Source organism: Suricata suricatta, chromosome 1 (assembly GCF_006229205.1).
Source record: "Suricata suricatta isolate VVHF042 chromosome 1, meerkat_22Aug2017_6uvM2_HiC, whole genome shotgun sequence".
Classification (NCBI taxonomy): domain Eukaryota; kingdom Metazoa; phylum Chordata; class Mammalia; order Carnivora; family Herpestidae; genus Suricata; species Suricata suricatta.
This window is the reverse complement of record NC_043700.1, coordinates 16,639,479-16,663,793: the sequence shown is the minus strand read 5'-3', so window position 1 is coordinate 16,663,793 and position 24,315 is coordinate 16,639,479. Positions and strand designations below refer to the sequence as shown.

Sequence of the window (24,315 nt, the reverse complement as noted above, 5' to 3'; positions counted from 1 at the left end):
AGGGTTAACTCCCCAGCCTACTGCTTTAATCAATAACCTATCATGTTATTTTTCAATCAATGAAAACACAGCATGTGTTCAATACATACATTTTTTGAGAAACACACATTGATTAAGAGTAAGATTCAAAATTCGAAGTGAGGCTAAGTCTAAGTCCTGAACCCAAATTGAAATGTTTATAAAATGGCTCCAATATCTGAAATCATTTCAGTTCCAAGTATCTTTATCCTGTTTTCATACAATCTATTTCTTTGATTGAATAAAGTCATTAGCACATAAACATTAGTACCATTACAGAACTGTTAAAGATAATAATTTAAATGCCTAGTGAATGCTAATAAAGTTAGCTTTACTATGTTAGGAATGAGTATATAAGTTATCAAACGTTAAGTCCAGACGCAAGCACTTAGAATAAAGCAACGACTGGAGGGCTCAGTTGGTTAAGTGTCCAACTTTGGCTTGGTCACGATCTTGTGTGACAGTTGGTGAATTCGAGCCCCATGTTGGGATCTCTATTGTCAGCGTGGAGCCCGCTTCAAATCCTCTCCTTCTCTCTAGGCCCCTCTCCCACTCACTCTCTCTCTTCCTCTCAAAAATAAATAAACATTTTAAAAAAGAATAAGGCAGCTCCTTTCTACAGCTTGGTGTCTATTCTGCCTTTCATTCTCAGGCAATAAGTGGGTGTGTGTATTTGTGTGAGTGGTAATGTGTGCAGGTGGACGTGTATGTGCACACACGTGTGTGAGTTCCAGGTAATGTGGTACAGTGCCCCAGTAGCCAAGACATTTCTAGGGCAAAGAAACTGGAACTTTAGTACCTGGGAGCCCCTGGGAAAACCATGTTGGATTATGGGAATTGATCCAGTAGGCTTTTTGACCAGAGTCCAACTCAGTGGGATGTCAGATTTTTCAAAAGTGAGTTTGTAGTTTTGTATGTTTACTTATTTATATTGTAACATCATTGATGCCCTTCAGAACTGAAACTCTTGCTACTTTTTAAGTGTATTCTGCGAAGTATATTTAGATGTTCTTTTTCATGTTTAGCTTCAAATTGGGTTCAGAAACCTAAGGCAAGGGTATTCTGTGTCCTGACCCTTAAAGTTAATGACTTCTAATTAGCCCAGCAAGAAGCTAATGACTTGTAATCACTTGCCAATTGATTCTGAGTATTTGCTTTCTGAAATTAGTCTGGGTGAAACTGGGAAGGCTCTGGCTGTAAGGGAAGAGGTGGAGGGGGATCAGGGTTTAAGAATTGACTCACAAGGTGAGTTCTGGAAGATCTTCAGGGTGATGAGAACCACTGATGTGGTCTTTTACCAATTATTATAACATCTATGAGAAGTGTTGTAAAAGAAAGGTTGCACATATTGAAAATTGTATAACTGAAACCCTAAGAAAATGGTTGCCTAATGCCAGTTCTGTGGCATTAGTGTTTATTATTTGCATCAATTCAGCAACAGAGGAATAAGCACACAAAATTATATATCAGCTCATTGATCTGATGAAATACTTTAGTTATGGAGCTAGACTGACTTTGCTTGATTCAAGTTGTTCCATAAGAAGAGAGAGGGAACTTGTGCGGTGATGAATCATATGAACATATATTGAGAATCTCATGGATCAAGCTCTCTCTGTGCATTGGCCATTGAGAGATGAAGAATCCATAACCCCTTTCTCTAGGAGGTTTTGTTTATGGCTGAATTTACCCTGTTCCAGATTGTCAAATGATCGCTGAGAGTAAGAGACTCTATAACAAACAAATACTCTACAAGGATATCAGACTTGAAAATGCACATCTAGTCTTTTCAGGTCCTTCATACAAAGCATACATATATTTTTGTGCATCTTAATACTGGCCTGTTAGTAGCCACACTGACGTTCAGGAGGCTGACAAAAGAATCTCAATATGAGGAAGATTTGAGGGAACAATGGTGTTGGCTAGCCTCATCTGAATTGCAAGAAATGTTTTAGAGACTATTCAACAGTCCGTACAGCTCCAGCTATGGAATAAGGTATCAGGTTTAAGACTAACACTAGTCAAAAGCATTATGCATTAAAAAGCGTGTCTTATGATTAGGTATAATTGGTGTAGTAGGAGCGATAGATAGCAACTAGAAGAAAATGGCATTATTCCTATTCTTCAAGGTAAGAAAAACATAGCATGGCATTATAGAACAATTTTTACAGCCATGATGTAAAGGGCTGTAACAATAAGGAGACTTTTAAAAATAAAATAAAGCCAGAAATGCAGTGTTTCAAACACTGTCCTTTTCTTTTCCCCTTAGAAAATGGTTAAAGAGCAATTCAGCCCTATAATTTTTTTCCAGCAGAGAAAAAAGAAGGTCAGAGTTATCAGCAATACTGGGTATTCATTAAGCCACGGCCCTCTCTGCCTTTAGACATGGCCAATACCTAATTTCTCCTCAGTCCTGCAGCAGAATCGCCCACCGGCTCGTTCGCTTTTACCTGGCACCCCACTCTCTAAATGCCTGCCAAAATATCCTACTTAACTACTGTGGCAAGAAGAAATAATCAAATTAGGAAAGTAAAGAATGAATAAGGCCGTGTGCAGGTACCTTCCACGCTGGCCTGTCATTGTCCCTGGGAGGAAACTTGAACTGAATTGGCCACCAACGGAAGTCTCAGATCAATCACTATGACTCTGTGTGTGACCGCAGCCAAGTCTTTTGACATCAACCCTCTCTTTAGGGGCTGAATATGAGTGCTTGTGCTTAAGTGTGTATGTGCAAGCATCTGGATATGGCTAATCAGATGTCTGACTCCTTTTAGCTTTGACTTTTTGGGGGGAGTATGACTCTTTTTTTTTGTTTTATTTGGTTGGTTTAGTTGATTCCAGTAATTCTGATATAAATTTATATCTATATACATGTCCATATCTAAGAGTATATATAAAATATATATATTGTGTCATATATAATATTATATATACATATATATTAATGTGCGTGTATGTGAGTATGTGTGTGTATATACATATATATGCATTCTTATAATCACATTTCTTATTATACTTTCACCAAGCACAAAAGCCAATTTTAGAACCCTTGGAACAATAATCAGAAATGTCTATTTTTTAAAGACCCATGCTCTTAAGGACAGAAATGAAAATAACAATTCAGCATGATAACACAGACATATTGGAAAATAAACTCACTGATTTTCCTTATAAAACAAAAACTGAAATATGATAGAGTTTTGCTCTTATTTTAGACCAGAGGCTGGTACTTCTGGTTTCTCTTCTCATCCCAAAAGCCATTTGCCCCCTCCTACTCTCTCTAGGATACTCTCGGCACTGGTAACCCCAAGAGAAGATCTAGTTTGAGAACACAGGAGGATTCAACCCTACCTGCTGCTCGTACCAGTAAAATACAGTATGCTATCCTTGCAGATAAATACAGAGAAGGATCATCAGTTGATCTTTCCACCAAACAGTACAATCCTCTGAGTAAAATGAGTAAGGACAAACATTATTATGCCCCATTAGAATGGGTAAAATGTTTATGTAAAGAATCTCTAGCTAGGAAAATATAAATAGTGGTAAATTATAGGCATAGAATCTTTGCCTTGTTGTTTCCTATGTCTGGAAAAAAGTTTTCTAAGATCTTGGCATGGTTTCTTCTCTCTTATTATTGAGGGTTCAGCTCAAATGTCATCTACTAACAATGTCCATTCTTAATTATACCATCTCATAAAGCACTCCAAACTCCCTTTTCCACATTACCTTGTTTAGTTTTTATAGCATTTTGATCTTTACTTATTTTTCTTTTGTTAATTGGCTGGTCATCTCTCCCATTAGCCTAGAAGCTCCATGAAAGCTGAGATCTTGCCACCCTGATTCACTACAGTATTTCCAATGTCCAGGATAATGCTTTGGATATAGCATCTTCAGATGAATATCTGATCGATGAATGAATTAAATAAATGTGTATTTGCTCATTGTAAAGGATTGCATAAAAATAAAAGGGTGACCAATTGCTAATCAAGTTCAAGACTAATATTACATGGAAATACTTGCATAGTTTACCAGGCAGTACTAATTGGCACACTTGAATTTTCAGACCTCTGTATATTAATCTTCCTGAAATTTCACTTATAATAGCCATCACATATAAGTGTGGAAGATATGCAAAAAGAATATACAAATAGCAATGACAAATGGAAAGTAGTGAAGTTAAATCAACAAATCTATGCTTTTCAATGTGACAACTGGCTTACAGTTGATTTGCTAAGTAATTGAATAAGAATCAAATTCCCCCTTTTTAATGAATTTGCAGATTGAGACACACTAACCCTATCTTCATTGTAAACTCATGTAACATAGCAATTATACATTAATCAAAGTAGATTGTAGCAAAAAGAAATCATAATTCAGTTCCCTCATGGGCCACCTGTGGACAACCAACCAACATAATACAAAACAACGGAAACCATTTCTTTCAATATGTGTTCTTATTGTGTTGCCTGCTGTTGCACAATTTTATTTTGAATTCTCATGAAAAGAAAACCTTAAAAAAAGAATGTTATTTTCTTACCCATAAAATCAAAATATGGGTAATATGTCTCTTAAAGTTCTTTTTATGGCCTATCTTTTTGCTATAAATATGTCATAAATTATATAATTCAAAAACATACTACAATTAAAGGAAATGACTGTTTGAAAGGATTTCAGTCAAATCATGTTTCAAGAATATTTGTGTAAAACACATGCCCCCCCATTTTTAAAGGTCAAATCTGCAATAAGGCAGAGATTTCCAGAGTAGTTGCGAACTAGAAAAATTCATTTTCAGACTCACAGTGGCTACTCTTATTGTATTTAGGATAGAACAAAATCATCTGAATTCACTCTGTAGTGTATTAAAACATAGCATATAAAATTATGTTTTTTAACTTGTATACCTTTCCTTGATCTTGCCATTTGGGAAAATTTTTGTTTTAGCTTAGACCCCAGTAGTGAAGATATATGTGATTCATTTTAATATCTGTACTCCAAATATGAAAATTAGATTAAAATATAGTAAAATTTTAGAATCAGAACTTCTTTTAGCCTGAAAGGCAGTCAGTCGTATGTGGATAAACATGGATTTATGAGACTTGATTTTTTATAATGATAATTGAGTCTCTTTTTTAATGTAATATCTTTCAAGTCAGACCATCAAGAAGAATTGATTCTGAAAATGTGCTGTACCTAGGCAGGAAATACATATGACTACCTTGAAGATTTATCATCAAGAACATGTCCTTACATGTTTGAAGGTTGGGGGAAATAGTAAGCCTATACAAGATAAATGTCAATTTGTTAAAATCAGTGATACAAATTAGGAACTCAGTAGAATTAATCTGAAACAATGTGGAGACATGTTGGTGTGCATCCAGGACAAGCCTCCTGGGGCTCCTAATAAATACTCAGTAATCATGGTGTAAAAGCATTTTGAAACATTTTTTTTAAAGCTTTTTTATTTTCTTTTTAATGTTTTATTTATTTTTGATACAGAGAGAGACAGAGCATGAGAGGGGGAGGGGAAGAGAGAGAAGGAGACAGAGAACCAGAAGCAGGTTCCAGGCTCTGAGCTAGCTGTCAGCACAGAGCCTGACGTGGGGCTTGAACCCATGAACTTGAGATCTGACCTGAGCCGAAGCCGGAGGCTTAACCGACTGAGCCACCCAGGTGCCCCGTTGAAACATTTTTAAAATCCAAAGTTGTCAGAGCAATTCCTGAGCCTCTTTTTCATTGTGTAAAGGAAAATTTTAATTATTTGCTCAAAGATGCTTGCAAGTGCTAACACCGGGGGTGGGATGGGGAGGTGGCGGTGATCTATAACCACTGGTGATTATTGACTGGTGTCTCAGTTCTGGACAGAAGCATTTCTAAGACATGTGAGCCTTTTTGCACAATGAAGATTTAGGTATGGAATTGTATTGTAAATTCACTCCTTTGAACCTGTGTGTAATTTACACGGCTTATGTAAATTCTGAAAATTTTATGTGAAACAGATAGGGCCATAGTGAAATTCATTGTTGATTGTGTAACAGAATATTATTTAATCGTTTTTATTGAGAAATAGCTCATTAATTTTATGGTTTTATTTTTAGTTTAAATTATTTTGGGTTAAAACTTTTTATATTTTCTAAGTTCTCTTGTGGTTTTCTCAGAATCACTGATGAAGATAATTTTGCCCCTTAATGGAATTGCTTCTAAGGACAAGTTATTTGAATGACTTATATTTTAAAAAATCAAACCCAGAAATGGTATTACAACATCACTTTCTCATGGAACCTTGGTAACAATCCTGAAAAAATATTGACAAAAATATTATTTTTAGATATTGAGGACCATATGTGTGGAAATCAGGCTGAATAATATACTAAAACCCACCCTGTTAGGAATGTCAGGAAAAATTAGTTCATGGGAAGCCTAGAATAATTTTTACTTATCAAGCTTTTACCCAAACTCAATTTTTCTTCTCTCCTCTAGTTTTTACATATCTTAGGAAATTCCTGATGATATAATTAATGAAAACCAGCTCATACTAGAACACAGTCTTCAGTCTCTTGGAAAAGACATATGTAAATAATAATTAAGATACAAGCTGTGGAGAAACTATAACCCTCATACGTTGCTGGCAGGAATAGAAAATGGTACAGCCAGATCAGGAAAGATTTTGGCAGTTCCTCAATGCTAAACATAGAATTATCACATTATTTAGCAATTCCACTCTCAGGTATTTACCCAAGAGAAATGAAAACACATATCTACACAAACAGTTGTAGACAAATATTTATAGCAGCTTTATTCATAACAGCCAAAAAGTGAAAACAACCTAAATGTCCATTCACCAGGGAATAAATAGAATGTGATACCCACACAATGGAATATTATTCTGCAAGATCAAGAAAGTGAATTACTGACACATGCTATAACATAGATCAACCTCTACAATATTCCAAATGAAAGAAGCTAGTCACAAAAGACCACATGTATTTATCTATTTATATGAAACAGTCCAGAATGGCCAAATCTAGAGAGAAGGGAAGTAGATGAGTAGTTCCCTAGGGCTGTGGGAGAGGAGTGGGGGAGCGTGGGGAAGGAATCGCTGCTAATGAGTACAAGGGTTTTGGAGTAATTTAATAAAAATGTTCTAACACTAGGTGATTTGTCTGTCCAACTCTGTGAATATACTAAAAACAAGTAAACTGCAGGTTTAAATAGATAAATGTTATAGTATATAGATTACATATCAATAAAACTATTAAAATACAAGGTGATGTGTTATAAAAATAAAAAGTAAAGTGCTCCTGAAGGATGAAAAGTAGACTGAATAAGTCCTTGTGAGGTAGGGTGAGGGAGGGAATAAAATGTTCAAGTTTTTTTTAGAAGAGGAAAGTTTTATGCTGGATCTTGAAGAATAAGTAGAAGTTCTCTGAGTTGAGAAGATAGATCACATTAGAGGGGCAGAAGCATAAACCCAGGAAAGACCATAGCTTATTTGAGGGCTGATTCAGCAATGAGAGGATAAAAGGTGGTTGAACTCATAGAGAATGCCAGGTAAGAAGACTAAAAAGACGGGTAGAAAATAAGATTGAGAGCTCTTTAGGCCACGTTAGGGAATGATATATTTCCTTGTAGATGACAGAAAACTACTAGAATTTTTGTTTAAATTAGCATACTTTTTTTTGTTGTATAGAAATAAAATACATCTCTTTCAGGTAAAATTTCCCTCCCTGATCAAAATTGCCTATAGAATCTAGGAATTAGCAAGACATTTAATGGTTTTTATTGCCCAGAAGTTGACTCAATGGGAAGAACAGAACTCTTCCACTTTTGGGGAAAGATGACTTAACTCTGTGGTTTAAGAGGGAACAGACATATTCTTATAGACATACCTCCCTGCCCACATGTGTATCCAATGATAACCCTTGAGCCAAGTAAGGTCAGTAGTAGTCTACCATGATTTTGTCCAAAGTCTCTGGCCCCTTGTCATCACTTATTTTTTTCTCTAATTGAGTCTAAGAAATGAGAATCCCTTTCTGCTTGATGCTAAATCCAAAACAATAAGTTGACTCAAAAGCTGCTGGTATCTTTACTGCCAGCATCACACAGACTGTTTGTCTATCAAAATTAAGCAGATAAACAAAAACTGGTAGCAGTGAGAGACCTAGCCATCCACTGGGACATCCTGATGGTATTTCAATTCATGGTTCTAGCAAGCTCTGAGACCATACCTCTGCCCTTTTGTAAGTTGGTAACCTGAGCTATTAATTTTCTCTTTTGGCTGAAGCTGGTTGAAGTTGAGTTTCTTTCACTTATAGAAAAATATTTCTAACATTGGTGAAGTTAGCCAGGTTAACCAGTGACTAGTAGATCCTTGATGCCTTATTTGGTACCAGAATTTATTACTCATCTGATATTTATGATCTTCTGACTGAATCTGGGCACTTAACTCAGAAGCAAGGATAATGTGTATAGACTGTGAATGGGAGGCTTGAAAGGGAAGACATGGAGAAGTTCCATCAATTTTTAACATCACTTCCTGGCCATACGTGTTGTGATATTCTAAATGGACACACTTACTTTTAGAAAGCCATTTGCAACTAATAATGTAGGTCAGAGATACCAAATATCCAGAAAGTGTGTATTGACTCTCCCTTGGTACTTTGGCAGCCATGGCTAACTGACCACAGAGCTATTTCACTATGCCCTAGAATTCTTTGTGAAAAGCCCACTAGGAAGCCACTGACAATTAAGTAGAGTTTGCATGAGAAGTAAAATCTACCTGCCAGCCCTGGATTAGGTTAGTGATAATTATTTTAAATAACAAAATCACTATGTCCTACCACCCCAAATAAGACCGAAGACCTGATTTCAGGAAATCTGTTATTCATGTATGCCACAGAGTCAATTTAAGCAAGGAGTCCCCTTTCTCAGTGTATATGCATTTTAATCCTTTACGACAAACATTGGATGAAAGGATTTCCTTTTGGTGATAAAGAATTCCAGGCATCTGAGAGCAAATGGAAGAGTTATTTCAGGAAGACTTTTTCCCAGAGTGCCTGAAAGCCCGCCATGTGTTTGGAGCTAATCCTCCTTTGTCAGAAGTTGCCCCAGTATATTCTGCTCACCAGGCCCCCCTCTAGACAGAGAGAAAGTCTGACCTGGTTCATTAACTTGAAACACATAAAGGCAAAGATGGCACACACTTCATTTTCTAGATCAGTTCAGAAGTCTCTCAAATCTTATTTGAATATTTCCCAATGTTCAATAGACCTAAAGGAAGACAGCGGTATATAGTTTTCTACCTGCTATATACCTCATTCCTCTGAGGCAAAGCAGTGGTGGGGGAAAATCAGCCAGCTGTTTCTACGATCTAAGCTCCTGAATCCTTGCAACAACTGTTTAGGAGCCTGTTCCTTTGTAAACACACACACACACACACACACACACACACACACACACACACACAAAGGAGATTATGACAAACCATAGAAATCATACTAATATAATTAATACATCAACACATGTTAATGCCAAAGGCAGAAATTCAGAAAGTGTGCATAGAGGGAAAAAACTTGTCACCTTCCTCCCCTCTTGAAGCAGTCCCACTATCCTTTTTTCTTCTCAAGATGTTGTTCAGCACAATGAGCAGTCTGAGGTTCAATCCAAGTTGGAAGTTCACTAAAAGTTAGAAGTTTGCTTCTAGCAAACTGGAAGTATACCACCATTTCACAGATCCTGTCAAAAGTCATGGGACCTATAGATCAGAGATAGAGGACTTGATTATTCAAGAAATATCAGTAGCCAAAATATCAGCATTTTCTTGCTCCGGGTCTATGAACAAGACTCCCAAAGGGTAACTCTAAGAGGGCCAGGTGAGATTTGTACCTGCAATGGGTTGTATTAAAGAAGATCCCTCAGTTTAGGGAACTGAAACCTTTTATAATGGATAGTAAACCTGTCTGCTCATGTGTTCTAGAGGAATTACATTATATAATATCACATATCATGTCCTATAGCATTGTTATATTACGAAATCCTGCCTTTTGCTTTAGAGAGAGATACTATATCTCCCAAGGCTGTTAGCTATAAAAAAATTCCTGGAAAAAAATAGCACAGAAAAACAGCAGTCTCTGCCTCTGATCACAAGACATGTAAAAAATCCAAGAGAGACACATGGAAATTGTGTGTACGCATCCCAGCAGATGCGTACAAATTATTTTTTGGTCAATAAGGTTTTGTCCTTATTAAAAGTAATATAAGTGAAATAAATAATGATCAATAGATTTCATGATAAAACTTTTCACTGAAGTTTGAGTATAATATTGATTACTGTCATATAATTGGGAGAAATACTGTCAATATATACATTCAGAAAACATCAAATTTCAAAAGGAAATAGTGGGCATTTTATCCTCATTTTATTTTAAAAGTGGTACACACATTGAAAACAGGAAAAATTTTTAACTAGAAGAACAGCTTCATCTATCTAAAATCAATCATTTGAAGATGGTGTAGTTCATATTGGACATTAGTTTGCCTTTGTAACAAATGTGTAAAAAAATATGAAAACTAATTGTGTGTGACCCAGAACATCAGCTTTTACTTTAGATAAAATATAAAATTGACTAAAATAAACACCATATATATGTCAAAAATGATAACTCACTTCAGATTTTATAATCAAAATCTGTAATCAAGTAGTAGTTTAAAAATATGGTATTGCTAACTAGAAATAAAATTTGACACACACTACCCTATAATATTTAATCAAGTGAGTGAAGTAATTCCAATATTTTGACTGTAATTTGCTAGGTTTGTAAAAGGCCATTACCCATACACACAACTCACATAGAAGCTTTGCTCACAGTTCTGGCACAAGGAATGATCCTATTTCCAAGCTACTGTCTGCTTATGAAGGACTTTTAGCTCTCACATTGGGCACAAATTGAGCCCTGCCTACCCCGATGGGTATAAGATTGTGTCTTTTCTAGGTTGGCACTTCATGTAGGGGACCCCAAACAAGAGAGGCATTTTGAGGATTTGCCACAGAATTAATACACATCATTTGAGTTGTATGCCAACCACTGATCCAGATTGAACTTGATCCAAGACCACACCTGGTGGGCTTGAGACTGGATTGAACCTCTTGTGCCACATGAGTTCTATGCAATTATGATAGTATCCACGGTTTCAAGGTTCTAAATATACCACACTCTAGTAGTTTCCTATGGTTTCAGTGCTGTTGATTTGCCTATTCCTTTCTAAACACAAGTTTGAAGGACCATCTACCAGGTTATTATAGTTCAGTTGAAGGCTTTTGTAGTAGCAAAGTGGCCATCCTTGAGAGTAAGTCTAAATAAGTAGATGTTCAAATATTTCCTCTCCACCATTCTCCTTGTTTGTATATTGCATGGTATGCCTGAATGTTATGCATTAATGTTTCACTTGTCATCAGGCGGGCCCGTGTCTTGTACTAACAATTCCTTCATTCATCCATCACTGCACATAAATCTTCACCCTTCCAGATTAACCCGTTTCAAGTTATTCTCTGGGAGCCTGGCTTCCTGATCAGCACGCCCTCCACCCTTTAGTGAGGGTTGGTTCAATGGTATCTGTAACATTTTAACAACACTGTTACCGCATGCGGCATAATGGCCACTTTTGTTTTTTCTCTACTTACTTCATGTCTGAGTGGCAGAGTGTACAACGAGGCCTGTAAATATGATACGAGTTTGTATTTTTCTTCAGTGTAAAGCCATAATTAGCTTGTTTCTTTTATACAGTATAAAATGAACAAGATGGATTGGAGTGGTTGCCTCAAGTAATTATGTAATTAAGACGTGTGTGCACTGCTAAGTGAATTCATAATATTTAGGAAAGTCTTTTCGTGTATAACTAGCACATAGTAAGAAATGCTTTAATTTTTAAAATCTCAACAGTTTTTTTTCCTTAACCTGCCAAATTAGACTTTATTGACATGTTATCCTACAAATTTTCCTGTTCATATTTAAAATTTAGGTAGCATAGAAATGATCCAGAAAGGTTCATGATCAAGTCTGAAAATCTGAATTACCTAAAGGGCACTTGTTAAAAATTACTTCAATGCACTTACTGAAACTAATAGTCAACAGCTTGGATTTTATGTACTTCTTGCTTATAAGAGCTTGCTAGTAATTAAATCTGTATAGCCTGACAATAACATTATCTGAACATTCAGAATTAATTACATTGCTGCAAATATTCTGCAGAAAGCTAAATCAATATGAAATTCAAAAGTGCACAACAGGCTTATTTGCTTCATAATACATCTATTTACTTTTTTAAATTAGAGCACTGTGATTTTTGAAATTAACCATCACTCCATCCTAATTTGTCTTACATTAACACCTAAACAGAATCAATCAGAAATGAAAAGAGAATTTGTTCATTCAACATTTATAACCACCATTCAGTAATTCATATCTAATGAACCAGACAGTATTCTAACTTGTGTTATAATTATTTTTGTATATGCTTTATATTACCTCTGGACTCTGTCTTATCATCAGCCAAAGCCCCTAGCACAGTGCATAGAACATGGATATACACATGGTTGTTGAAGGAAGGGGTGGGGAGGGGAAATGAAAAGGGAAAAAAATGAGTGGAAAGGGGGAATGAAAGACAGCCTTTGCATTTTTACTAATTATTTTACATATATTCAAAAGTTAAGTATAAGCATAATTATAATGGGCAAGGTTATTATGAAAGATCCCAAGGAACACAGCACTTTGACTTTTGCAATGAGATCATTAAAATTATTTTGACATGTCTGGGTAAAATTACTTTTAGAAGAAGCTGAGAATATGATGGCTAATTCTTTAATGTCAGGAATAAAGTTAGTAGAATATTTTCTGGTTTCAACTCTAAATGCAAAGGTATTTTATATTCTGTAAAAAAATATCTTTAAATATAGCTAAATCATACTTTCCACAAATATGAAATCATTCTATTGCTATTTTCAAATACTTTTACCCAGATTTGATTTTTAAAAAGTAATATAAAAACCAGTATTTTAACTAATCTGATCAAGGTCTTTAATAATTATGAATTTTTACGAGACGGTTTTTATTTTTGACTCCTAAGATTTCAGGTCATCCAAATAGGAATACGTTCTTCCTTTTTCTTAACTTTGAGGCTCTCCATCTTTTACTTTAACTCCAGTTTGGAAATGGTATCTTGTGGTTAGCCTCAAAGTATTCATTGTCTTCGTAGCTTCACCTTGGATTAACCTTGTGCTGACCTTATTTCAAACCCTGTTGCCTCCTCCACACTTCAAATAACTACACCTGTCTCATTAACATTACAATTCAAAAGTAATGTTAATTTCACCTAAAGTTGCCTTTAAACTGCCCACAGTAGTTCCCCTTTATCTGCTGTTTCCCTTGACGCAGTTTCAATTACCTGAGGACAACCGCAGCCTAAAAGCGAAAGACCCTCCTTCTGACGAATCCTCAGAAGGCGAATAGTCATCTAGGTTTACGTCACAAGGCCTACGTCATTCACCTCACTTCCTCTCTCTCGGTGGCGGGCGTTTTGTCATTCAGGTATTCAGAAGAAAGGTGAGTACAGTGCAGTACGGTGTAAATTTTGAGAGCGACTACTTCATATAACTTTTACTACAATATATTGTTATAATTGTTCTATTTTATTGTTATTGTTAACCTTTTACTGTGCCTCATTCCAAAGTTAAACTTTATCGTAGGTATGTATATGTGGGAAAAAAGAGTATATAGACCTAGGGTTCAGTACTGTCCCCAATTTCAGGCTTCCCCGTGAGTTCCTGGAATGAAGATGGCCCCCACGGAAAGGGGGGTGTCTACTGTATACTTCCTCCCTTATCTTCGTCTTTGGGTCTGTGGCACCTAAACCCGTAGTAACAGATGCTTGAAATAAACCTTGACTCCGCTTAATCCTTCTGAGAGGTGACTGCCAACTTGTTCTCTAAATTTTTGTGGGATTAAATTTTCTTGTAAAAGAATAGGAATCACAGACTGGGAGACTTGTGATGCTTTAAGGTATGAACATATTCACTCATAAATTGCTTCCAGTTTTAAGATTGTTAGATGAATTTTGGCAAGAGGAAGCGATGCTATTTAAAAGCAAAGCCCAGGAGGGGCACCTGGGTGGCTCAGTCGGTTAAGCGTCTGACTTGGGCTCAGGGCATGATGTCGCTGTTTGTGGGGTCGAGACCCGCATGGGCTCTGTGCTGACAGCTCAGAGCGTGCAGCCTGCTTCAGATTCTGTGTTTCTCCCTTTCTGCCCCTCCCCTGCTCGTGCTCTGTCTCTATATCTCTTAAAAAAATAAACATTAAAAAATTTCAAAATAGGTAAATAAAAGCAAAGCCCAGGAATTGTGATATGACCTATGACTTTGTGTATCAAGTGATCTTGACTATTCAGGCAAATACAGCACTGAGAAGTTGTAGCATATTCCAGAGTCAGCAGCTGGATGGCACAAAGTCCTCTTGTATCTCCACCAGGATTTATACATGTTCCTGACAAGAGAGAAAACTTGATGGGGTGCCTGAGTGCCTCAGTCAGTTAAGTGCCTGACTTGGCTCAGGTTATGATCTCACAGTCCCTGAGTTCAAGCCCCACATGGGGCTCTGTGCTGACGGCTCAGAGCCTGGAGCCTGCTTCAGATTCTGTGTCTCCCTCTCTCTCTGCTGCTCCCCCACTCATGCTCTCTTTCACTGTCTCAAGAATGAATAAAGGTTAAAAAAATTTTTAAAAAAGGTAAAACTTGACACCCTTTGGGGTACACCATAATCTAGCGAAAATGTCCGCCATAATGTTACAATTTTTTTTCCTGCTGTCTTCCAAGCCTCACTCATGAGATGTTGATTGTTGACCAATAATACAGATGATAAATATTTATCCGTAAAAGGAGTCTATTCCAGATAGTTCAGATTTTCTATCCTTATCCAGTATCTCATGGAGAATCTGGATTTCTAGGATTGTGGTTGTGGCCAAATTTCCTTAGGTCATCTATAACTAGTACAATGCACAAACCTGATGTGTGGGATGCTTATCACAAAGCAGTTTTATTTGAATTCTTATTTTCATTAAGATTTCCAGCAATCTATTTTACCCTACTCTTGGTTAAGGAAACAAATAAAAAGCAGTTCCTTTATTTTCTGAGCATTTTTAGAGTCCAATGATGACTTAAGATATAAAATACACACTAATTGTTTTTTTAAAATAGAATGTTTGGTCTCATTAAGTAATCAACACTTTGATCTTCATTCTAAGATAAATCTTCTGTGTTATGCAGCTGAGGAAATGATCAGCTTCTTTCCTTTTTCCCCTCCTTTCTTTTTTTTCTTTTTTTAAATTTATTTATTTATTTTGAGAGACAGAGCATGAGCTGGGGAGGGGCTGAGAGAGAGGGAGACACAGAGTCTGAAGCAGGCTCCTGGCTCCGGGCTGTCACCACAGAGCCCAACGCTGGGCTCAAACTCAAGAACCAGTAGATCATGACCTGAGCTGAGATCAGGAGTCGGACCTTAACCAACTGAACCACCCACGTGCCCCTTCCCTCCTTTCTTAACAGCTGCTACTTCTGTACTTCCAGCTGTGGGGCAGTAAGGATCGAAGGTAGGAAGAAGGATCAGGAAAACCTTTGTTGAACAGTTCCATTGCTAAGCACGTTTTGTTCTTTGAGTCTGGAAATTGTTTGGAGAGGACTCTGTCCTCTTTGCATGTTTCTAGGTTATCTGAAGACTTCCAGCTCTTTTTCTGTTTCTTCCTCCATTTATTAGTAAGCATCTCTGACTTACAGTTCTTCTCTGTTCTGGCCACTTTGTCCTTCAGGGGCTTTTCAGAAGTTTGGGGTCGAGCTCCAGCAATTCTATGAGTAGGTCTACAGAGCTATGCGGAGTGGGGACAGAGCAGGAGGAAAGTAATTAAACCATACACAATCTAATCACCTTTTCCCATCTTGTTCTTGTTATCAGCCAACTCAGCCTTTGGGTAGGAAGAGGATTGTATAAACACATGCTGAGATGAGACACTGAGAAAGCAAGAAGTATAAAGGAAGGTTAGATTGTCCCTGTAGAAGAATTATTTCCACTCAGCCTGTGAACAGGAAATAATGTGGTTTCAGTTTTAGATTTCACGAATTAATTAAACATCCATTGTATTTCCTAAAGACTCAATCTGAATCTATTAAAAAATTCTAGAATAATTTTTCCTCTAGCAATAGAAAATTAGTTTCTGCCCCCCTCCTCTTTTTAAGTCTGTCTTATACAGCAATAGCAAAGTGAAAAGCCCAAATGTTTTGGTTTTATCCATATTCATCCATGGCTGTGTAGAACTGACCTAACTTGCTTACTGGTAGAATTGAGTCTCCACCTCCGTTCTATCTGTTACATGGCATTTTAAAGCTGAAATTGCCTAAGACCTTTAATTTGACTTCTAAGCAACAGTTTGGAAAATCCTACAATGGCAAAACATTTTGGCAGCAAGAATGGAAAAGTGAGCTTTGTCAGGACAAAAGGACAGACCTAACCCCTGAAAGTAATCAGACACTTTTCAAAGAAGGTTTCATAAAGTCAAAGCATGTACTAGCTGGATAGAAACTCCACACCAACCAGTTCTCTTCGAAGGTTAAAATTACACCAATTCAATATCAAGAGTTTTCAGGGCAGTTTTGATACTGAAGTGTGATACTTAATTCACTGGGAAAGAATTCTCCAGTACAGTTAAATCCAATGCTATGGTGAATGTGAAATGTGAAAAAGGACATGTGGTTACCCACGTATTGTGACTCAGAGAATATGTTTGTACGTCAAACATGTTCAAGATATTCAGAAGTAAATTGATAAGTGATTTGTCCACCAAAGTAGGGGGCAGGGAAGGAGGTAGAAAGAAGACTGGGAAAGGCAAAAGGAGGTTTAGAAGAAAACTAAAGGAGACCTTTAATCTCCTTCTACAATTTTTTCTTTGCTTTTAGTATAAATATTCAAAAGCCTGAGGATGTGCTTTTCCATGGTCTTCCCAGAAACAAATACATAAAAAGAAAAACAAATCCAATTGATTTTAAGTTGTTAACACGAAATTCTCAATTCAGAACAACTTCTAGGAGAAAAATAAAACTAGTCAGATGCTAATATGGGCACGCATGGCTTGACTTCGTCTTGTAAGGCTGCACGAAGCAGAGGCCGCTGAGCGCCTCGTTAACCGGGGCCAAGATGTAGCCCATCAAGGCCGTTAAGCAGCATGACATAGGTCCAGATGACTGCAGGCCTGGATGGGAACTACTTCTGCTCCATCTGAGGGTAGATATTATTTGATTTCTGCTGTGAAATTTGAATTTATATGTCCTGTCCTCTGTTTTCACATCATCAATTTCTTTATACCCATGCCCATTTCTTTGTATCCATCCATACAGTATCTATACATCAGCCCACCACAGCCTGTACTCATGCAAAGTCAGCCATATTATTAGTTAATATAATAATTGCTAATTATTTTATCGGGCTCACAACGCAACCTAAAATCCCTGTTTTAATAAGGAAAAATAGGAGCCCTAGCATGTTCCGTTAACTTGCCCAAGGCCATTGTGTACCCAGCTAGAATGTGTCAAAGTCAGAAGTTGAATATAGGTCTTTCCTAATCAGAGCCCATGCTCCAAATGCCATTGCTTTTTACGTTTTCCCCTGTGGGATTGGCCTTCATTTGCAATGCAGCTCCAGCTTACCTGCCACAAGTAAAGTGCTCTCTCTTATTTTTTGTTTAATTTTTTTTAATGTTTATTTTTGAGAGACAGAGACAGAACATGGGCAGGGGAGGGGCAGAGAGAGAAACCCAGAATCTGAAGCAGACTCCAGGCTCCGAGCTATCAGCTCAGAGCCCGATGTGGGGCTCAGACTCACAGACCGAGAGTTCATGACCTGATCTGAAGTCAGACGCTTAACCAACTGAGCTACCCAGGTGCCCTGGCTCTTATTCTTTTTAAAGCTTATTTGTTTGTTTACTCTGAGAGTGACAGAGATAGCATGAGTAGGGGAGGGGCAGAGAGAGAGAATCCCAAGCAGGCACCATGATGCCAGCACAGAGCCCAAGGCAGGGCTTGAACCCAGGAAGCCATGAGATCATGACCCATCCTAATACCAAGAGTTAGATGCTTAACTAACTGAGCCACCCAGGTGCCCCCTAAAGTGCTGTCTTAAATCAATACTTGCTATGGTGTTTACTCCTGAATTATTTGGCCAATTTTCATTGCCCACCTAGTGAACAGCATTTAAAAACAATTTTTTGTAATGTTTATTTATTTTTGAGAGACAGAGCTAGAGAACATGAGTGGGGGAGGGGCAGAGAGAGAGAGGGAGACAGAATCCAAAGTAGGCTCCAGGCGCCAGGCTGTCAGCCCTGAGCCTGATGCTGAGCTTGAACTCACAAACCACAAGATCAGGACCTGAGTCAAGGTCAGACGCTTAACTGACTAAGCCACCCAAGCGTCCCAGAACAGCATTTTTTAAGATCTACCCAAATACCTAGAAGGGCAAGCCCTGGCTCCCTCAGTAACTCTCCATGTGACTCCATGGATGCAGATGGGCAGGTGAAATACTGAAAACTAGTTTTCTTTCACATCACACTATGTGAACAACTTTTAACTCTGCCAAAGTGGAAGGAAAGACCAGCTTCTCTTACTTTCTTTCCTGTTTTGGAACTGTGACGTGAACAAAAACACATACCCTGGGAAGATGGCAATAACAATGCAGGGGACAAGATGGAATAGAAGGCGCTTGTACACAACTGATGGACGTTTATTTTTTTATTTAAATTCCCTATTAGTATGTAAGCTTCAACTCAAATTCCTTTTTGATAGTTATCTAAAGGATAACATATATGTCTGGACCGGCGACATCTATTAACAAATTTAATTTCCAGCAATCAAATAAAAGCCATCTTCCTCAAGGTATCATCAAAAAAAAAAAAATCCGGTTATCTTGCCTCAGGCATTTTATTAGCTGATATACACAAATAAACTCACATCCTTAGAATTTTTATAAACTTTATTTGCACTATACGTTTATTTGAGTCGTTTTTCTCAAGGCCTAAAATAATCTTAAATACTTGGCTATCTTTCTGCCTATGATGCTGACTACCCTCCTATCACAATCAGAAAGTCCTTTTACTCTGTGGGGCACCTGGATGGCTCAGTCGGTTAAGCGTCCAGCTTCAGCTCAGGTCATGACCTCACGGTTCATGGGTTCGAGCCCCATGTCGGGCTCTGTGCTGACTGCTAGCTCAGAGCCTGGAGCCTTGCTTCAGATTCTGTGTCACCCTCTCTCTCTGACCCTCCCCTGCTCATGCTGTCTGTCTCTCAAAAATAAATTTAAAAAAAAAAAAAACATAAAAAAAAAAAGCCCCTTTTCTCTGTGATAGGCTGCCACCCAACTCTTGTAACCAAAATCCCGGGGTTCATAAAACATCAGGGGAGTGGCTTGAAGTTGCCCTTTGAGGCACTGCACACACACTTTTGAGTCATCTGTCTTTAATCTTCCCTTCCCTCTCCGCTGCCCACCTTCTTTCCTCCTGCTGTAGTTGCAGTTCAGTATCACCTGGCGTGTGTAGGACGTTACCAAGGTTGCAGTATTGTGAATGCCATCTAAGGAGTTTCCATATTTTGCAACTCCCCTGTGGATTATCTCTCATCCCTGGGAAGCATGGTGACCTAGCTCTGTTCTCTTTGTCACTAATAAGTGACCCTCATCACAGTGGAGGAAATCAGGGCTGCCAGGAGAAAGTGATTCCCTCTAGGATGGGGTAAAATAGCTGTCATGACCTGTGCTATTGATAATTACATGCAACACTTGTTGAGAACTAACTGCATGTCAAACAGTGTGCTAAATTCATTGCTTCCTCATAGGAACCCTGTAAGATTATTTCCCTTAGAAATTTCCAGAAGCAAGAAAGTAAAGCACAGAGAAACAAAGTCATTTGCCCACCATCGCATGTGAACACATAGTGTAGGGGAGATTTTCAGCCCAGAGGCCCAGCTCCAGAGCCCGCTTCCCCGGCAGCATCAGAGTCTGCCCATGGTGGTTCGAGTGGACAGTGCCGAGAAGGCAGAGTGGTGGGCTGTGAAGCCAATGAGGACGGACGAGCTTCTGGAAGGAAGAGTGTTCCGCATGGCCCAGGCTCCGCCGTTGTTTGAAAAGAATAAAAGTCAGCATGAAGGGGATATCAGGGATGAATGCTTTCAAGACTGTACATTCATTTTACTCAGTCTCGGTGCATAAGAATACAGATGGCTGTATAATTTAAGCCGGTCTATGTAAATGACTGGCAAAATAACTAAAGCCCTTGGCCTTTGGGAAAATTGCCACTGTGGCTCCAGATGCTTAGAAGATGTGCTTCCTGGACTAAGCCAGAGAGGGTCCCTTAGGTGAATTAGCACCATTCTGTGAATCACACCCAAACATGTAGGCTGTGTACTGTATTTTTATTTATTAAGCAACCGTGAAAGACAAAGCTGCAGAGAATTCCCAAAGCGCCGATAAACGACGGAAGACAGCCCAACTGTTGTTTTGTTCACGCTTCAGTTTTCCCACATGCCCCTCTTCTCAAACTGCAGAATTACTATTCATCCCCAAGTTGACTTTAACGAAATGTGGTAATCTGTAGGGATCGTTTTCTTTTAGGAGCAAATAGCAATGAAGCTTGCTATTTAAATCTCCTTTCCATTGATGCACTTGAGTATTTAAATTGCACAGTTAAAAGTAATGAGCACTTTTAGTCCCGTTTTCTGTCTGCATCAGACTGTTCTCTCCCATTATGTAAGAGAAGGTATTTCATTCCGAGCTTCTCAAATGAAACAGAATTTTTACCTGGTTTTCTTTTGTATTCTCATAATTCCTTGGTTCTCCCACGTCTTAGCCTTCCCTCTTTTCTGATGCTTGCATGCTTTCTTTAAATAATAAACAACTCTTTGAAGCTGTCTCAGCAATAATGCCTTCTGCTTGCTTTTAAAAGAGCCGTCAAAATTAGTAAATTCACAACGTAAGTGCTTTATCGATCCAAATCAGGGATATTAGCTTCTTCTGCTGTGAAATTCTTTATAAAACGGTAAGGATATGATTAGCATATTTCACTTGTAGCGCAATGTGTGACTTGCTGTTTTGCCAAGACAGTGATTTCCCAGTCGGAGGTGTTACAATGAAAAAAAATAAGGATTTAAAAATAAACTTGCTGATGTTTATTTAGTGACCCAGGTTTTGGGGTGTAACTTTCAACCAACAACTAATTCTCAGTGCTACCAAAGATTTACTGTCAGAAATCTCAATTGATATACAATGTCTATTTTTCAGTTAGATTGTAATTTTGCCTCCCTCCTTGGGCTGGCTTAATTGAAACACAAGGCAGTCAAATGGCCCATCCAGAGCCATGCCCTGAGCCAGTGGCTCAGTTTGTAATGAACGGTGTCCATCTGGCTGGCAGTCTGTTTTCCGTCCTGCTCCCCACCACCCGGGCCTCCCCCAGCTGGTCTTCCTCACTGTGTCAGTGAGCAGCGGGAGGACAGCACACTTCACGCGCTCCATCTGTGAAAAATGATATCTACATCTAGAATGTGCTAGGTCTGCTTGTACCCAAGGGGATCCAACCTCTCCCATACCCCCCACCTCTCACCCGCCTCTAGTGACTTGATTCTGCATTACAGTATGCTGTTTTTCAGAAGAACGCATTTTTTTAAAAAAGGAAAACCAAATATAAATCCAACAGTAACTCACTTATTTTTGGATAAATTAGTTTATGGACATTGAAATGAGAGCAAAAATATTTGTGGGTTATTTTTTAACAAGAAAGTATGAAACCTTGTTGAAAATGATGTTCAAGTAATTTAACCAAAACTGCATGTCTATATTTAACATCTGAGAGGGTACTTTTAGATGCAGAGAGGAGAAAGTTTCTCAATTTTCCTTTGTAACCTGTCAGAAAATAAATTCATGTTGTGACTTGATTCATTTTTCATCACATTACTATTAAAATACATGCCAAATATGTGTGCAGTATATACTATCTAAAGAATGATAAGACAAATACTCATTTAGCCACTGTTGTATATTATTGATAACTACTTTTCCCTTACATTGAATTTATTAACAGTAATATAAAAATATTAGTATTCCTAAGCGATATGTTACTTAGTTTGGCCTGATTTCACTTTTACAATACGACATGTATGTAGATTTGTGTGCATGTGATATTCTCTTATTGGCTCAATATTATTATTTTGAGATGAATGCATGTTTAAATATTTGACTCCTATTTGTTCTCATTTTTTTTTGATGTTTATTCATGTTGAGAGAAACCACAAGTAGGGGAGGGTCATAGAGAATGAGAGAGAGAATCCCAAGCATTCTCCACAGCATCAGAGCAGAGCCTGAGGCGGGGCTCAAATTCAGGAACTGTGAGATCATGACCTGGGCTGAGAGGAGTCTGGCGCTTAACTGACTGAGCTCCCCGGGCGCCCGCTTCTCATTTGTTCTTAGAAGACATTGAGTTGCTTCCAGATTATTGCTCTTGTGAAAACATAGCTACGAACATTTTATTGTGCATTTTCCTAGTGCATATAGGCAAGAGATTCTTTAGAGTACATTCTCAAGAGTGTAATTGCAGTCTTTTCGGGTAATGTGTATGTTTACCTTCACTAGGTAAAGTCAAATTGTATCCCAGAGAACCACTGATTAATGAGCATCTCAATCTTCTGAACAATTACAGTCTTAGATTTTAAAATTCCTCCTAGTAGGTTGAGAGTCAGATGGCAACTAATTGTGATAATACCTTTATACCTATGATTTTTTAATTCAAAAATTTTTTCAATGTTTATGTTTGAGAGAAAGAGAGAGAGAGAGAGAGCGAGAGCGAGAGCGAGAGCGAGCATGAGTAGGGAAGGAGTAGAGAGAGAGGGAGACACAGCATTTGAAGCAGGCTCCAGGCTCTGAGCTATCTGCACAGAGCCCAAAGTGGGGCTCGAACTCACAAATGTGAGATCATGACCTGAGCTGAAGTTGGATGCTTAACTGACTGAGGCACCCAGACACCCCAATTTTTCAATTTTTTTAAGTTTTTATTTTAATTCCCTTTAGTTAACATACTGTACTACATTAGTTTCAGGTGTAAATATAAAGATTCAGCAATTCCATACATCATCCATCTTGGTAAATGTTTTCCTTAATCCCATTATCTAATTAACCCATCTCCCACCACTTTCCCTCCACTAACCATCCACTTGCTCTCTAGAGTTAAGAGTTTGTTTCTTGGTCTCTCTCTCTCTCTCTCTCTCTCTGTCTCTCTCTCTCTCTTTCTTCCCTTTGCTCGTTTCTTTGTTTCTTAAATCCCACATATGAGTGACATCATATGCATTTGTCTATCTCTGACTGACTTATTTTACTTATTCTCTCTAGCTCCATTCATGCTGTTGCAAATGGCAAGGTTTAATTATTTTTATGGCTGAATAATATTCCATTATATTTACATATACATAAGCATATACATACATATACTTATATATATTACTTCTTTATCCATTTTCTAATTGATAGACACTTGGGCTGCTTTCGTATTTTGGCTATTGTAAATAATGCTGCTATAAGCGTAGGGGTGCATATATCCCTTTGAATTAGTGTTTTTGTATTCTTTGGATATATACCCAGTAGTGCAATTGCTGGATCATTGGGTGGTTCTAATTTTAACTTTTTGAGGAACCTTCATACTGTTTTCTATGGTGGCTGTGCCAGTTTACATTCTCACCAACAGTGGAAGAAGGTTCCTTTTTCTCAGCACACTTGCCAACACTCATTATGTCTTGGGTTGGTTGTAGCCATTGTGACAGGTGTGAGATGATATCTTATTATAGTTTTGATTTTCATTTCCCTGATGGTAAGTGATGATGAATATCTTTTCATATGTCTAGTGGCCATCTGTGTGTCTTCTTTGGAGAAATGTCTATTCATGTCTTCTGTCTACTCTTTAATTGGATTATTTGTATTTTGGGTGTTGAGTTTTATACATTCTTTATATGTTTTGGATGCTAACCCTTTATTGGGTATGTCATTTTGTGAATATTTTCTCCCATTCCATTGGTTGCCTTTTAGTTTTGTTAATTGTTTCCTTCACCATTTAGAAACTTTTTATTTTGATGAAGTCTCCGTAGTTTATTTTTGCTTTTGTTTCCTTTGCTTCAAGGGACCTAAGAAATTGTTGCTATGACCAATGTCAAAGAACTTACTGCCTGTGTCTCTTCCAGGATTTGTA

General features: G+C 37.8%; 1 long non-coding RNA gene across 3 annotated transcripts in view; it reads left to right on the top strand.

Moving 5' to 3' along the window:
• Nucleotides 1–13,448: 13,448 nt before the first annotated feature.
• The window catches only part of LOC115285728, a 167,774-nt gene continuing 156,907 nt past the window's right edge, over nucleotides 13,449–24,315 (top strand). For all 3 annotated transcript variants that reach the window (XR_003905687.1, XR_003905699.1, XR_003905677.1), the window contains exon 1: nucleotides 13,449–13,610. This is a non-coding gene — a long non-coding RNA (uncharacterized LOC115285728). The remainder of the gene's footprint in view (nucleotides 13,611–24,315) is intronic.